The sequence below is a fragment of the Solenopsis invicta genome, chromosome 3 (genome assembly GCF_016802725.1).
Source record: "Solenopsis invicta isolate M01_SB chromosome 3, UNIL_Sinv_3.0, whole genome shotgun sequence".
In the NCBI taxonomy this organism is placed as follows: domain Eukaryota; kingdom Metazoa; phylum Arthropoda; class Insecta; order Hymenoptera; family Formicidae; genus Solenopsis; species Solenopsis invicta.
Window position 1 is genome coordinate 24,092,563 of NC_052666.1, and position 15,574 is coordinate 24,108,136.

General features: G+C 35.5%; 1 protein-coding gene across 7 annotated transcripts in view; it reads left to right on the top strand.

Moving 5' to 3' along the window:
• The window catches only part of LOC105201039 (homeodomain-interacting protein kinase 2), a 49,382-nt gene that overhangs the window by 575 nt on the left and 33,233 nt on the right, over nt 1-15,574 (top strand). The gene's annotated exons all lie outside the window — the stretch shown is intronic.

Consider the following 15,574-nt stretch of genomic DNA (forward strand, 5'->3'; position numbering starts at 1 on the left):
GGGTATCTCCTCTCTTCGATGACGTCGGGCCGCGCGCTGCTGATCTTCACAACTTCACGCGATAACAACCTATCTTTCGCTTTCTTTCCTCTCCCTTCCTCGCGCGATGCTGTCCGTGCTCCCGTCTCCTTTTCTCCGCCTCTCTCTTTCTAGCCAAAAATTCCCGCATCATTGGGTTTCTTCCACGACGACATGGAATCGTACTGCGAGGTTTCGCGCATCGATAACGACCCGATGGCTGTCTCTCCTTTTTTTTTTTCCTTTATCTCCGTTACTATTCCCTCTCGCATTCGCAAATACACTCGCCCTCTCTCTTTCTCTCTCTGTCCCCCCTCCCCCTCCCGGCTTACGTCTGCGTGGCTGGCAGTCTATCAGTGCCTGCACTTTGTCGGTCCGCACTTTCCCCCGTACCAGGCTCCGTTCTCTGTGGATTGAATAGCTCCTAGCATGGCTCCTCTTCTATACATGCGAGCTATACAATCGCGGAATGGGAAACCGAGGCCCTGGAAACATCTGTCGCGCGGCCGACCGGAGGCCGACTTAACCTCCAAAACTGCGGGAGACCGCATTATCATCGTCGTCGACGTCGACGACGACGTGAGCGACGCGCCTCGGAGGTGGCGTTTTCTCGACGCGCGTCTTATTTTTCAAATGCCGTCGGCGGGCAATCTAATCTGAAAAAGCGCCGGTTGCGTTAAACAGCCATCGGACGTCCGACAACAATGTTGTACAACCTTGCGCTATATTCCTCCGGACAATGCAGTATACAAACTCGATACATCCTCCAGACAATCAATAGCAATGTGCAATAGTGAAATATTGTGCAACAATATCGCGAGCGCCTAGAGTCCGCTTTGAATCACCTCACCCGGAACCGTTTCGACCTTTCGAGACACGCATCCTTTAATTGTACGAAACGAAGTTCTTTCCAAAGTTTGAAAGCGTACAAGGCAGGATCTTGTGATCTCGGTTCATCTCCCCGAGTCCCCTCGCTCTCGCTCTCTCTCTCTCTCTCTCTCTCTCTCTCTCTCTCTCTCTCTCTCTCTCTCTCTCTCTCTGTCTCTCTCTCGATGCGCGCTTTCTCGCGCCGCTCGCGTGCGAGCACGAACGCGACAAACGCGGAGAGCCGTGTCGCGAAAAAATATATATAAAAAAAAAAACGGTGTTGCGGCTTCCGCGGACTGACCGGTGGAGAAACGTCGACTCGGACTCTCCCGTGCGAGTCTATCCGTCCGACGTAACCTAGAAATCGCGAGGGCATTCCTAAGCCGCGCGCGTCGCAGCTCCGAAATGGGCGTAACTGCGTTCAAGAAACTTTTGTCATCGCCATCATGAATTATTCACAGTTTTGGTCGCTGATCCCGCCTTTTCTTCCTTTCTCTTTCCTCCTCCCCCCCCCCTTTCCTCCTTTCTCTCACTTCTCACACGGAAAAAAACAGCAGCGAACGTTATCCATATTGAAAAAAATGCATGGAAAGCGATAAGAACCATATCATTTTCCATCTAGATACGCTCTGTTGAAAAACTTATCGTTTCCTATTGCAACTATCATACCACTATTACTCAACTTTTCATACTCCGAAAAAATATTACCGTTTTCCGTCATTATCTGATGAAAGCGGATTCAATCAAACGATAAAAACTGTGAGAATCGTTGGAAATACGATGGAATTCTTATATTTACTTATCGTTTTTATCGTTTTGATGGAAAACTTTATTATGGAAGAATGATTAAAATTGCATCGTAACCAATTGTGTATTTACACTGTTAATTCATAAATACGATTACAAACAATATTTCCTATTGTTTGCTCTCGTTTTTTTTTAACAGGATAGTGTCAAATTAAATTTATTATATTTATTCTATTTAACAGTCATTGTTTTATGTACAGTAAACAAGAGATTATATTCTTATACATGTATGAAACGGTGATAATCTTGTTTATACATAATCTAATCTTCTTCAAAGAATTCGATAATCTTAAAACCCAGCAAAATATATCTTTATTTCAATATTCTAATAGTATTAAAGGACATAAAGAGTATAATATAATCGTTTTGATAATAATAACATTAAAAAAATTCAAATTTCGAAGCTATTGTTAACTATCCTCTTAACTTATGAAAATTATTGTTATTAAATAATGAAAATATATTGTTTTTTTTTCATAAAATTCCTTACGTAAGCATGTTATATCTGCGGGTATGTAATCGTTTCAATATTCAACATTTCGGAAATAAAAATATTTTGAAACAAGAATGTTCTTTCCTCTCGACACTCACGCAGAGATAATTATTATAGATAAATGCGAGTTATATGTTATACAGTCTTCCCCGTGTGGAAATATTATTTACCGAGGCACGACGGAAGTGATTTCGAATACAAAACCCTTCTCGCGGCGCAACATCGACTTTCAAATCGTCAGCAGCGCGACGCCGTTTTCCACGATCGTCGGAGTCGCATCCGTTCCTCGCGCGTCGCATCGCAGTTACTTACATAAATATTAACCATGGATATCGATGTGGCAAGCATGAATTAACCCTAGTCGTAAGTGCCAGCGAGGATGCCGCCGCCCGTCGGAACTTATTTAGACTTTTCCTGCACGCGGACACGGACGATTAGAGCAGCCCGGTTCTGCCTGTCAGCTCCACCTCAAAACGCAAACCGCCGACCGACACGTTCCCATTTGCTCTCGTCTTATTCAATTACGGACCGCTGCACTTGGATCGCGCGCGAAACCGGATCGTCGCGAATAAAATCGCGAATGTATCGGCGAGCGAAACGGATTTCGGCTATCTAGAATACGTCGGTCGTTGCCTCGGTCCTCGCGGGGAAAATCCGATTACCGTGACGCGCGCTGTATTTCATCGTTTTACGTTCGCGTTTTTACGTGCGGGCTAGCTCCTCGAAACCATCTGTCGCACGCCAGCTCGACGTAACCAGCCGCGTCGCGGACATCTTTCCGGATCGCGATTTCCTCGCGTCACGCTATCGCTCGCGAACGTTGTCCTCGTCGGGCCCGACGTCCGTCGACGGTGATTGTTAAATCGAGTACGCGCACGTACGCACGACACTCGCGCGCAAACGCACGCACGAGCATTAAATAGGCAGGTCTGCGTATTAGCTCCCAAGTTAGGCCCTGCGCACTCAGAAGAACAAAACAATATCAACAATTAGAAATTAATGTGCACAGAAAAAAAGGAACATTCTTGTTTTGAGAACATCTTCATTTTCAAAATGTTAAATATTGAAATGATATTTTATAGACTTAAACATTACTTGCCTACATGAAAAAATTCTCATTATTCAATATTAATTTTTAGGAATTAAAAGGGAAAAGGATATTAAAGTAATGCTATTAAAATAAAAATATATTTTGCTGAAATTTAAGATTAAAAAAATCTGATTATCTTAAATATAAGAATAATCTAACAGGAAATATTTTCTAAAACTGAAAGAAAAAGACTATTTGATTAAAAATTCCTTTATTTTCATAAATATTTTAATTAAGAAATTTCTTTAACTTGACTGTACGTTATTAAAATCCACGGAGTAAATAATTTTTTTTTTTTTATGTTAAGTACAATTTTTTGTCTTGAGATATTTTTTCTCTCGCTGTAATTTCTAACATTCCTCCATTGTGCGTAGAGTCTTGTAGTCCTGGCGAAATTAAATATATCGAAACTCAGGCGGGAGATACTCGTGCAATATTTATTCTTCTATATGCATGTGTACACGTGTGGCTGTGTGTACCTACGCTCGATGGTTTCGTCAGCGTCACCGGTGTATAGTCGAACAACTCCGCGATCGAACCTCGTCCGGCGGCGTATCGACGACGAGGAACCGGGCTCCGATATATCCCTGGCGTATACACAGTATAACGCGTGTGTGTTGATTTTTGGGCACACCCCGTATATGCGCGCGGCTGGGTAGTTTCCATCGAGCGCGGGCATCCACAGTGCTCCGACCGTTCCGCGATGCGGGTATATCTCCCTATACCTGGCCATTAGCATGGAGAGAGCCCGTCGCCCTTCGTTTTCGACGTTGGCCATTGTCCCGGACGTAGAGACCCGGGGTTTCAGTCCCGTTCCGTCGGTGCGCGCGGTAACGCACCGGGGAGTGCCCCAGCCGTAATTAGCAATTTTGTGAAGAGGCAGGCCTGAATTTGGTAAGGGCTTATCGATTCGCTCGGCCGACGGCTTACGTTTCGGGCGTAATTCGCCTCGGGTTTCGGCAGCTCGTCCTGATCGCTCTGCTGTCTCCCCCGCGTCAAAAGTGCGAGGGGAGGAAAAGAGGAGGAGGAGGAGGAGGGGCAAAGTTGTTTCGCACTCGAACGAGAGAGACGTCTCTCGCCAAATGTTGACCTGACGCGACTACGCGGCAAAGAAAACATCGGAGAAAATCAGCAAAGATTTTTTATTATTGCTTGTGATACGAATCGCTATTTGCCGTCTTTTCGAGTCGGGCAAAATCGCATGGAAGAAAGAATATCCTTGTTTTAACTTTAAGAAATACATTTGTTTTCCAAATATACAAATGTTGAAATGAGATTATATCACATATTATCGAGAGAATTTTTCCTTTATTAAAATTGTAACCATAGAATGATCTTTGAAGAATTTTATTATAATTCTAGTAAAATTTAACCGAGCTATTTTGTATTATTGAATAATTTGATTAAATTTTAATAAAGAAGAATGAATAAAGTGAGCTGATTTTGGCTCCCGGAGCAAGAAGTAAAAACGATATTTTTTTTTTTACAGTTTTTGAGTTGTTCAATCCGATTCTGACCTTTAGAAATATTTAATGGAAAAGTAATAAAATCAGCATATGAAACTATTGAATATCTATTATAGTATCATAAATGATTATTATTGAGCTTTTTCACGAACGTATTAATTCGCGTTTTCCTGCTAGTAAAATACATGAAAACACTTTCATCTCTAATAGTTCTCCAACAGTCTGCTAATATGTTCTGCTTGATAAAAAAAAGGAAAAAAATTAACATTTAAAAAACAGAGGTATTATCGAGGGGGACTGTTTTAAATCTTTATTACAATTACAATATCTGAAAGTATTGTTGTTTATTACGCCTTGCGCTTCCATGTTGCCATGATAATTTAATATTTTGCTTATGCTCGATTTTTATCCAATATCTATTTAAACGTTCTATCTATTTATATATAAACATTTCAGAACTTTTTCAGAATGATGCTGCTAATGATTCTGAGTAATAGTAATTGTTCCATTTATTGTTTTCTGTGTATAATATATAGATTTTCGTTTATTAAAAATGCTTTACTATTATAATACTACTACTTATTTTACTACAATAGTGTATGGTATTTTATTATTGGAAACTAAGATCTATATTAAAATTATTTTTAACTACCAAGAGCCGCTTTGACCAGAAGATAAGGCTTTTTCATTTATTAATGATCAATTTTCACTTGACATTTATTTCGCTATAACTTTATATTTTCATTGTCATTCGCATGATAGCTTTTTATGTTTTATAGTTTCATATGCTGATTTTAATACTTTTCCAACGTATTGAAAATTTATAATGGTTAGAATCAAATTTAGCAGCTCGAAAATTACAAAAAAAGAAAACATTATCTTTACTTATTTATCATTCCGCGGGCCAAAATCGGTATATTGTACATACCTCTATTCTTCTAACCAAATTCTAAACTAAAATTTTACTAAATTTTAAATTCTCTCAGTGTAGCGTTGAACAGATATAATTTGCTAAAATAAAAAATTTTATAATTCAGGAAAAATATATTTTTATTATTCAATACTAACTTTTATGAAAAGAGAACTATGGGATATACAGAAAATATAATATTTTCAAACCAAGAATTAGAATTGTTTAGTACTATATTATTAGCATTAAAAAATCCTAATTCTTGGTTCGAAGATATTGTATTTTCAACAATTGTATTTTGTTCTTTAGATTGTTGTAATATTAAAATAAAAATACAACATTGCTGAAATTTAAGATTATCAAATTATTTAAAGATTTTACGTTATTGCTTATACATGAAGCAATAATTTGGTTAGATAGAATGTGTTAGTTTTAATTTGATACTAATTTTTTTGCCCGAACGAATATCGTCGAGTAAAGCGGCAAAACTGCACAAAGTGACGAACGTATTTGCTTGTCAAGCAGATGATTGCTGAAACGCTTTTTATTATACTCTTATTTATGCATTTAACGGCACGTTTTGTCGCGATCCCCGAGACGAACACGAGATACGGCGTAATAATATAACGATTCCACGGAGTTGTGCGCGAGATACGACCAGCTAGAGCGTGGAACTTTCGGCGTGCGTGTGCCACATTGCAAAACTCCCAAGCGATGTCCAGAACGGTTCGCTGCGAACGTGCGTGTTTCGTAAACGCGCGATTCGCTCGAATGCGGTGCGTGAAGCACCGCCATTTGGGAAATACGAGTATATGCGTGGCTTCCCGTGCTCACAAAAAATACTGCTAAGAAAAATTTACTCAATTTACTTTTTTTTTTTTAGTAAGTAACAGTTATCTTTAATAAAGAATATTTTCTTGATAATTGTCTTCAAAATATACTCATCACAAATTTTAGAAAACTATTATCATGAACTGAAGAATATTGAAACAAAAAGATTTTACAAACTTTCGAAGAATTTCATAAAATTGTATCGAAAAAAGTCAGAAAAATAAGCAAACCGAATTTTTATTTTAAATTAATATTCACGATTGAAGTATTAAATTGCTAAAATTCAAAATATATTTTGAAGAACAAATTTAAAGCTTATAATCAACTTACATAGGTTGCGGATGTATGAACTTATGAAATAACTTGAAAGGAGTAATACTTATTTATATATTTAATTCAAATATTTTTGTGCGTGTGCACACAAGTTTCTTTTAAGTAAATATTATTTGTTTCAAGTAAAAGATAAGTGTATTTTAAGATTATTGTGAAAAAAGTATTCTTTGCAAAGATAACTGTTACTTAAAAGACAAAAAACTAAAAATTGAGTAATCGCTTTTTTTTAGCAGAAGAATAATATTTTTTGTGTCTGAAAAATTCATTCGTTTGCGGTCGTTTCTGAATTAAATTGTCTTTGCTACGTATGATATTCTACTTAGGATCGCTAGAGAGATTGATATCTCTTCATCTACTTTGCATATCCGTGTTAATTCCTCTGGCGACATGGCGACTGGCGACAATAATTCCGCGACTCATTGGAGATCTTTTAGTTTTAATCCTAGAATTTTCGATTCTACTTTATCCTAGAAAGAAAGATTACAAAGGTACAAAAATGATTAAAGGGGTCTAAAGAGTATAAAGAACATATATAAAAATAAGTACTCCTAATCCCGAACTGCATGATACGTCATTTTTTTTTGTTTTTGCCTGACAGAGGGCAGATACACAAAATTATAGCCAGCTTTGACTTCGATGGCTGTTATCTGAAATAACAGGTAATAACAAAGAGTATTCAATTCCTATACATGGACTATTTTCAATGCCCATTAGTTTGCTACACACATGGGGAAAGTGCTTCGAACGATAGTAATGCATCTTGCGATCGTTCTACGTGAAACCACACACAATGTATTATTTTACGTTTCTTTTGTATCTGAATATAAATACTTCAGATATATATATCATCTACTTATATACAGAAAAATATTCTGTTGCTAAAAGAAGCGATGATTCAATTTATTTTCTTTTCTTAAGTCTCCACTTTATCTTTGACAAAGAGAATATTTTTTGATAATAATCTAAAAATACTCATCATAAATTTTAGAATCTCATAATCTCGTGTACTAAAAAAAAGGAATTTATATTCTTTCGAAGAATAAATATAAGAATAATTATGAAATTTGACCGAAGAAAAGTCTAAATAATAATTATAAATCAAATTTTTGTTTCAATTTTATATTCTTGATTAAAGTATTAAATTTTTAGAATTCAGAATATATTTTCATTAAATTTGATGATAAACTTATGATACTTTGGATATGAAGACTTACGAAATGCCTTAAAAAAGTAACATTTAAATAATAAATAGAAAAAGAATTGTTTATTTAAGGTATTTACTTAATGAAAGTAATATTTACTTTATTCTAAGCAATTTACAATATTTTTCTGTGTATAGATGTTTGAGAAGCATTTGAAAAAAGAAAATTTTTACTTTAAACATTTGTTTTTCGTTTCAACGATTGTGGAGAGTCAACATTACTTTTCTGAACTATGCTTATGTCACAAAAAAAATGAATCCTAAAGAAATATGATGGAATGATATATATGACGTTTTGTATAGCCTCCACTAAGTTTCTTTTTTCTACATAGCTTTTTCTCTCTCTTTCTATCTCTCTCTCTCTATCTGTGTCTCTCTTTTTCTCTTTCTCTCCATCTGTCCTCCCTTTCTCATTTTCTTTCTTTCTTTCGACCTTTTTTCGATCCAACCTTACTATAGGTACACGTGCGGGCATTTCAGGACGCACGTTGCCTGTCCGTTAGGGCATTTTTGTGCAAGCTGTTCTCCTTCACGGAGATGCGCGTGTGAGTGCGTCGAACGCACGCATACACTTGTGTCGGAGTAACATTGCACCGGCTGCTAAGCGGTGACACGTCACGTCGCCGAGGGAATGCATTTTACCACGAATTTTAGCTGCATAAGTCTATCCGCCAAGATTGGCGACTGTCCAAACGTTAATCGCACCAATTTTGCTTCAACGCGTTTTGAAAAATGCACGTTCTCATGAAAGACTGATGCTAGATTTTTAATTCCGCGCTAGTTTAATTAGATTAGATTATATCATTTAACATGTGATGAAATTACCGATGATACTAATTATTAAGTTTACGAATTGTTTTATAAATTATCTTTGTAAATTACTGCGCAAAAGAACATTATTATCAAATTGAATTTAATATATTCTATTTAATAATTATTTTGTTTTATATTTAAACACGAAATTATATTCTTGTTTATTGTATATTAAACAATCATAATCTTGCTTATATATAATTTAACCTTTAAAGAATTTACTAATCTTAAATTTTAGCAAAATATTTTATATTTTTATTTCAATATTATAATAATCATCTAAAAAGCACAATATATGATTGTTTTCTTATAATGATAGTATTAAAACATTATAATTTTTTATTTGAAGATATTTTTATTTTCTAATTTATTTTATTAATTTATTCAATTATTTTTTTTTAAATTTATTAAAATTATTATCGAATAATGAAATTATTTGTATTATGGTAACGTGCATTTTGAAATACTTTCAAGTGCATAGTAAAGTTGGTTCGAAAAAGATTGAAAGAGAGCAAAAAAGAAAGTGAGAAGGGGAAGAAAGGTGAAGAAAGAGAGAGCAAAAAAGCAAATTGAATTGAAAAAAAGAAAACCTAGTTGAGATTACTTATGTTATACACTGATTGTGAGAGAAATTTTTTTTAATGAAAAAAATTCTTAAAGTTATATATTTTGATGTAAGCATTTATTTACTCTGTTTAAGTAGAAATATTTACTTTTAAGTAAATATACATACTTGCCTTAAGTGTATAATTTTTTATTTTTGTATGTTTTACATTTAAATAATTTTACAAATAAGCTAATAATATTATTAAATTTAATGAAATAGTTTTCTTAGATTAAATAATATGATTATCTTAAATGTAAAAATAATCTTGTAATAAATACTTTTTAGAACTAAAAGAAAAGAAATTCTTGATTAATAATTATTTCTTTATTTATTTACATAAATATTTTCAATTAAGAAATTTTTTAACATGGTTGCAAGTAAATAAGCTATCAGGACACACTGACTAAATAATTTTTTGTTTTAAGATATTTTTTCTCTTAGTGTATATAATTTTATCATATTTCTTTAGAATTTATTTTGTGTGATACAGACACATTAGTTCGGAAAAATAATCGGTGAACAAAAAGTAAAATGTTTGAAGTTGTTTTTTAATTTTCAAATATAATTTTATAAAAAGATTGTTTCAGATAAAATTTCTTCGTGTAAGAAAATTTTCTGTTTAACGCTATATTATCTCATTTCAATATTTAATCTTTTGAAAAGAAGAATGTTTCTTTTTTTCTGGAAACTCCTAGATTTTATATTTTACACACTTAAAATATCAGACTAAATGTCTGTTTACTATCGGTTTACTGTTACACGGAAGCGCAGATTCCGATGTGTATCGTCCCAAGTTTTGATTTGCGAAAAAGCGTATAACTTGAGGCGAGATGCCGAAATTGCGTCGGAACGTGCTGGTGGTAGTAAATTATATTCTCGTATTCTTGATACGCCCTAGAAGCCCACCGGAAGGAAGGATATCCTTTTCGGACCGTAATGACGTGCCGACATAATGTTTTCTCTCTCGTGTAATGTTCTACGTTAACTCCATGCCCGGCTCCGCAGGCAGTCGTTATTACCGGACGAAGGGTTTTCTTAGCTTCCCTCGTCTCCGCCCTTGCCAGCGTCGCGGCGTCGCCTTCATTTGAAATTATCAAATATACGTCGACGAAAGTGTCCTCTCCTGTTACGAGGAGGCGGCTGTTCTTCCATCGTCCGAAGGAGTTTGATCGATATATAAATAGCATTCGTTCGCGGGCGGGGTCCTCGTCACAAGATCGCGCGACGTAACGTTCGATCGGGACGAGATTGAAAATCGGAAGTAACGGCGAAGCGAACGCGCGGTCTTTCGCGTTAAAGGAAAAAAAATTCATATTCAAGACGTGCAAATTCTCTAGTGTTTGTCACGCGGATAGGAAGCGTGTATTTTTTTCGACAGGATTGACGTCATAAGGACGCGTGCGCGACCTTCCCCATTGTGTGTTAATCCGTGTAACAATTGCTTAATCGTCTTCGACTTGTTGGCGCTTCTCGTCTTCCACGAAAAGCTGCACATTTGTGCTGCTCGGCGCGCACCTTGCGTAATAATATCGAGCCGACGATTTTATTCCGCGCGGCCGTACGCTTATTTGCGCAAGGGTGGGTTTACGTAAAAATTATAATTAGACTCCGCGTAGACGATGCATCGACGAATGCGAGACTTTAATCGGCTTGTATGTGTACACGCGTGAACACGGGACACAAAAGTTAGCTACCTTGACGCGCAGCGATATAACGATACTTGCTCGTTCACGTGAGACGGCATTGATTGAGCTTTAATGAACGTCGGCCGCTTTCCAAAAATAGAACATTCGAAAGTTACCTGTTTCTACGTTCTCCAGTTAAAAGTCGAACGTTAGCTCTTGAGATGTTTAATGATTAGTGTTCTCAACCCGGAAAACTCGAAAATTGTGGAAAAAAGATATTTTTGTTCGGTTTTTTCCAGGCTCTTTTCTTTTTTGATGATTCACCTTCATTATTATTCTTTACGTCAATGGTTTTCATATTTTTCTATTAAGAACTCTAATAAGTAAGTAACTTATCAATAATGCCATTATTATTAGTATTTTATCATATTTTTTGAGAAAAATGGAAAACTCAGGTATTTTTTCTCAATTTTATTTTTTGAGCAATTAAGAACATTATACAGAAAAATATTATTTTAGTGCTGAGAAAAGCGATCATTCAATTTACTTTTCTTCTTTTAAGTAACTTTTAAGTTTTTTTTTAAGAGTATTTTCTTAATAATAGTCTTAAATCTATTTTACACGATCTATATATAATTTGCGGTAGAATTCAAGATAGAATTCTATTTATAACTTTAAATATCAAATTATGAATATAATTATAAATGAGATAAAGTTGTTAATTATACGAACGATAATTTGATTTAAAATTATGCATAGAATATTCGATCGTTTATTTCTTTAACATATTTAGGTTATTAAAAAGTTTGACATTTCAATAAAATTTTGTCGCAAATTATAAGTGGTTCAAATTACTTTAAAACGCATTCAGCATTTATTTTGGACAATACTTATGCGTGTACACAGAACAATACATACTTTGATTAATTACTTTCATGAAATAAATATTACTTATTTCAAATATTTCATAAGTTACATACCCGCAGATTTATCATAAATTAATCATAAGCGCGCGCGTCAAAATATTTTCTAAAATATGATTTATTCAAATTATATTTTGAATCTTATTGTAAGTAATTTAGTTTTAATTAAGAATGTCAAGTTAAAATATGAATTTGATTTGCTTATTATATATGTTTTTCTTCAATAAAATTTTATAATGGTCTTTGAAAGACTAAATTTTTTTAAGTACTTGATAATGAATTTTTTAAGTTTGTGTATATTTTAAAACTATTATCAAAAGAAAAGTTTTTGTTTAAAGATAATTATTTTTTAAATAATTATAATACATTTAATTTAATTTAATAAATAACTCAAATAAGTTTAAGATAACTATTGTTTAAACGAAGAAAAATAAGTTGAGTAATTGCTTTTCTTAGCAATAAAATGGATGTTATTTTTCTGTGCGTATAGTATCTCATTAACACAGTCATTTTTTATTTTTCGGAAAAATACGAAAAAGAGTTGTTTTTTTCCTCAGTTTTATTTTTCTGGAAAATTAAGAAGAAACCAGAACGAATCTGGAGTATTCACGAGGAAGAACCGAGCGCGCAAAGTCCTTTAACGATATAATTAAAATTTTATCTCTAAACCGGGTTTTAAGTCTATTTTTTTTTAACGCAGATTACATATCGCAAAGTCCACAGCTTTCCATATATAATTTCTATTTCTTAAAAGTGTAGAGTGTAGGTTCTCAAGACTATTTGGGATGCACATCGCGCGCGTCGCCGATACGCGGTCTTTATCAAAAGGCTCGGTAGAACCACGGAACTTACGTTGCGCGGTCACATTTGCATTTAGGCACGAGTATTTACGGCGCACTAGTTCGCAGAAGGATTATACTCCGCTCTCTCGATTGTTGGCCAACACCATTTCGCGAACGCATTGTAGTAATAAAGCCTAACACACAAACAATAATTAGACGATTATTCAGCATTATAGAATAATATGTGGATATGTTATATTAGTAGAGTAATACATTTATGTTTTTATATTTGTAAATTTATATTTTCTTTAAGGCCTTTACAATACTCGTAAAAAATGCCCTCCAAATAGGATTAATCATTGGAATTGGCAGTGTTACATTATTTCTGGGAGAATGTTTTATTTTTGCAACCGGAAGAGTGTTACATTTTATAAACGAAAATCCTGAGTTACATTTTTACACTCTTCCGAACTTCGTTACTTGTATCTTCAAATTTCTCGCTTATTACATAATTTCCTATTATAAAGTGAGTTAACCTTTAAGCAGACAGGTAATCCACTAGTATATCACGTTATAATTAAATTTACGTTAGTTATACCTTATGAGGAGGTATACGTAAAAATAATGAACTTTAATACTTCAATGAGAAAGTAGAATTTGATGAGCTCTGTTGCCAACCTAAGGATGTATAAAATATTCAAGAAAATCATGCCTGATGGTGCTGTGGTTGGTGGCCACCATACCTATCCATTTAAAGGTTACACGTATGCGCAAACGCATACACGCTCGCGTATACATATGTAGCCTGCAATTGGACTCCAATTTGTCGGCGGCAAACTTTTGCCGCGCGGAGGATTGCCAGTTATAAATACGGTGCGTAACGTCGGACGTTTATGGTCGCGATACTAGACGCTAATTTACGACGGCTTAAGACTCGCTTTTGGCGCGTAGCGCGAGGAATTAATGCAATATCGCGAGATTACGGGAGAGCCGCCGCCGCGGCGCGGAAGTTACGTGTCTGGATTTTAGTCGCTTCTCGATGCGTCCCGTCGCGTCGCGTCGCGTCGCGTCGCGGTGATACGCGCGAATATCGATGTTTTTGCCACGCTCTTGCATCGATACACGCTCCGCTCACTTTTAAAGGCGACTTCTCACAGATGTGTCGCGCGGTGTACATATTGATTACGTGCTGTCAATGTACGCGGGGTGGACGCATCAGTGAATGACCGGTCACCGGTTGCGCGACCGCTGAATCTTTACGCTTTACTTTCTTCAGTCACGTGAGATAACGCGATTCCGTCTCTTCAAGATGTAGGGTAACTCCGGTATGTGCGACGCATTTGACGAAAATCTTAATTTACCAAGTATTATTTATTATGTTTAAGAAAAATTAATTATATATTCCCACTCTTTCTGACTTTTTTCCGACTTTCTGCGGCGTAAATCCCTGCGCGGTGTAAAAACCGGAGCGGAGTTACACTACGTATATACGATCGCTTCCAGTAGTATTGTTACCTGCCGTATGGGAGTGCGGACAAAACCTTTATACGACCGGGAAGAAAGCGAACTTTTTTTCTTTTTATGAATGAACGAAAAGCGTAGGCTGAACCTTCCTTTTTTTTTCTTACGTGCTTTTCGCGAGTGGCATAGAAATTCCGCGTGCGCTTCTCGGAAATACGTAAATAAACGTACACGCACGCACGCGTTATTACGCGCACGATACGAATACCGTATGAAGCGTGCTCTCCCGCTGATTTTGCGGCGTCCTATATTAAGCCCTTCCTACGCATTTACCTGGTAGCAACCTAGAGAAGTGACACCCTTAAAAATGTATAACCTTTTTATCATATGTCGTAGGCGGCGGTTTTTCCTAGCGACACCGCGGGTGTTTTTCTAAAGATAAACTTGGGTGCTCTTTCAGTTTTCCCCTCGACGCGGCGTCTTCCTTTTGCAATATTCATCGGAGTGCACTGCCGGGGAATCCGAAGCCACGACGAGCGAGCGCGATGACGCGACGGAACGCATTTGGTATTGCTAAATATTGCTCCCGTAACGATTTTTCAAAAATATTACCGCATACATTGTAAATCTGTCGTCATGCCCAGTGAGAGATTAACGCATTATTTGTGTCCCTTTTGTGTACGTTAATTCGCCATAAAACGCAAACACCTGTACAATCTACAGTATGTTTTAAAAATTCTACAGAAAGTAACGTATAAGCTTTTCACATTGAGAGAAAACAAAAGGTTGCACTTACTGTAATTTAACTACAGAGACCGGGATTATTTTAGAACACGGGGCAATTCGAAACAATGGAATTATCTTTGTATGAATACATGTTAATAACTTTTACTTTAAATACTGTAAACGCGCGCCCTAATGTAATGACGTTACGCACAAAGTTTCGTTGCCAACAGCGTCATATTGAAGTCGTGGCAGTTTTACGATAGTCGAATAATTCCTGACAGTTAGCGTTTCTTCGAAAAAGTGAGTGTTCCAAATGGCCTCGGTCTTTCTTAATTTACAGTCATTTTTGATGCCAAGTATATACTTAGATTTATATTTATTTTAACCAAATTATAGTTATTAGTTACTATTATTAGTTAAATAAAGCAAACAAATGTTAAAGAAATAGTTATATTCACTATAATTGTGATTGAATTTTTTATATAGAAATGTATTATTTTATTGTTATCTATAATTTGATATTTTACTAAATTAATATTAGATATTATCATAATTTATAGTAAAATTTTTTTATGGTAGGAATACAAAGTTATTATTACTAACATTATAGCAATAATTATA